Genomic DNA, 2861 nt, shown 5'->3' with positions numbered 1-2861 from the left:
AATGGATGGTGGACGGAGACAGCATTTGCGGCCGCGAATGAATGAATGAGCGAATGTTGCTGTCGCATGTGCGCGGCCTTCGCAGAGACATTGGCGGGGTTTTTTAACCCTGCGGCCACAAATAAACGAATGAGGCTATGATTGAATGAATGAGGCTATGATTGAATGAATGAGGCTATGGTTGAATGAATGAGGCTATGGTTGAATGAATGAGGCTATGATTGAGAGAGTTCCGCCGCAAATGCTGTCTCCGTCCACCAACCTGCTCCTGCCAGCACAGCAACCAATTGAAACTGTTGGACTGTTGGCAATCGCAGTATTGGACAGTTGATCTGTTGGCAACTGTTGACCGTTGTTGACCGTTGAATTGTTGAACTGTTGAATTGTTAAATGGTTGACTGTTGGATGGTTGGTCTGTGTGCCCGCTTGCCTGTTTACCAAACCGCCGACCTTCCTGCTTTACCTACCTACTTGTCTGCCTGGCTGTCCAACTAACTGCCTCACCTGCTTTCCGACCTGACTCACCAACTTTCCGACCTTAACCACCAACTTTCCGACCTTACCCACCAACTTTCCGACCTTACCCACCAACTTTCCGACCTTACCCACCAACTTTCCGACCTTACCCACCAACTTTCCGACCTTACCCACCAACTTTCCGACCTTACCCACCAACTTTCCGACCTTACCCACCAACTTTCCGACCTTACCCACCAACTTTCCGACCTTACCCACCAACTTTCCGACCTTACCCACCAACTTTCCGACCTTACCCACCAACTTTCCGACCTTACCCACCAACTTTCCGACCTTACCCACCAACTTTCCGACCTTACCCACCAACTTTCCGACCTTACCCACCAACTTTCCGACCTGCCTAACCTTCTGCCTGCCTGCCTGTATAATTACCCTATGACACCGCCGTTACTACTTCTAATTCTCCTCCATCTGCGGGCCCCCATCCCCTTGGTTGTGCGTATGAGATGGTGGAGGGAGTGCAGCTGCGAGTGGTGGAGGACGCCGTGAGTAGGCCAGCCACCTGCGCCACCTACTTTGGAATGCCAAGCGCTCCATGACCACCACCAGTATTGCTATTCTACTGCCGTCACAAGGGGCCTCAAGCGTAAGGCGTGTATCGTTAACAGCACCGGGCTTTGCCTGTTTCTAGCACTGTGTCTCACGCCCCTTACCGCCTCGTGGGAAAGGAGTAGTTTGTCCCCCCAGTGTTGAAATGATTGGTTTGGATTATAATGAAACCCCTCAAAGACGAATTAGGAACCTTTGCGTGAACATCCCTCCTCGTTTCACAACTGCAAAACGTCCCTCCTCCTTTATATTAACAACTTCCTTCGGTTTGCTGATGCAGTCTCTGCAATCTGAACGCCCAAAACCGTAATCCAATCCACTACCCCGCTTCTATTAGGGATCGAGGCGGCGACGGTGGCGGGTGTGGCGTTGGCGACGGCGTCGCCTCTGGTGATGCAGCCGCCGGCGGAGCTGTCGTCCTCGTCTCCACCTGTCCATCGAGTCACCTCGAGTCACTTCCTTCCCACTTGTCATTCGAGTGCCGCCAAATGCGGCAACAGCGGCGGCGGCGTCGCCTCTGGTGATGCAGCCGCCGGCGGAGCTGTCGTCCTCGTCTCCACCTGTCCATCGAGTCACTTCGAGTCACTTCCTTCCCACTTGTCATTCGAGTGCCGCCAAATGCGGCAACAGCGGCGGCGGCGTCGCCTCTGGTGATGCAGCCGCCGGCGGAGCTGTCGTCCTCGTCTCCACCTGTCCATCGAGTCACTTCGAGTCACTTCCTTCCCACTTGTCATTCGAGTGCCGCCAAATGCGGCAACAGCGGCGGCGGCGTCGCCTCTGGTGATGCAGCCGCCGGCGGAGCTGTCGTCCTCGTCTCCACCTGTCCATCGAGTCACTTCGAGTCACTTCCTTCCCACTTGTCATTCGAGTGCCGCCAAATGCGGCAACAGCGGCGGCGGCGTCGCCTCTGGTGATGCAGCCGCCGGCGGAGCTGTCGTCCTCGTCTCCACCTGTCCATCGAGTCACTTCGAGTCACTTCCTTCCCACTTGTCAATCGAGTGCCGCCAAATGCGGCAACAGCGGCGGCGGCGTCGCCTCTGGTGATGCAGCCGCCGGCGGAGCTGCCGTCATGTTTCCCCCCCTGTCAATCCATCCTCATCCCCCACATGTCCCTTCGAGTGGCGACGGTGCGGGGCTGACGTTTGTGGCGGCGCCAGTGATGGATGCGTTGGCTTACGATTTGGCATGGGCGTTGGCGGGTGTTGCGGTTGCGTAGGTTGTGGCAGTTGTGTCGGATGTGGCGGCGGTGGCGGCTGCGGCAGGTGTCGCTGCGGTGTCGGTAGGTGTGGCGTTGGCGGCGGGTGTGTCTGCGATGGCGGTGGTAGCGGTTGTGGAGGCAGCGGTGCCGGGGCCGGTGGCGGGTGTGGCGTTGGCGGCGGGTGTGGCGGCTGCGGGAGGTGCGGTGGCATTGGTGACGTGTGTGGTGGCATTTGCCTGGCGGCGTTGGAGTTGGCGTTGGCGGGTGTGGTGTTGGCGGCGGGTGTGGCTGCGGTGGAGGTGGTGGCTATGGATGTGACGGTGGCGGTGACGGTGGCGGCGACGATGGCGGGTGTGGCGTTGGCGGTGGGTGTGGCGGCTGCGGGAGGTGCGGTGGCATTGGTGACGGGTGTGGTGGCATATGCCTGGCGGCGTTGGAGTTGGCGTTGGCGGGTGTGGCGTTGGCGGCGGGTGTGGCTGCGGTGGAGGTGGTGGCTATGGATGTGACGGTGGCGGTGACGGTGGCGGCGACGATGGCGGGTGTGGCGTTGGCGGTGGGTGTGGCGGCTGCGGGAGGT

The sequence above is a fragment of the Volvox carteri genome (assembly GCF_000143455.1).
Source record: "Volvox carteri f. nagariensis unplaced genomic scaffold VOLCAscaffold_14, whole genome shotgun sequence".
Classification (NCBI taxonomy): domain Eukaryota; kingdom Viridiplantae; phylum Chlorophyta; class Chlorophyceae; order Chlamydomonadales; family Volvocaceae; genus Volvox; species Volvox carteri.
The sequence above is the reverse complement of the archived record's forward strand: the minus strand, read 5'-3'. Positions refer to the sequence as shown.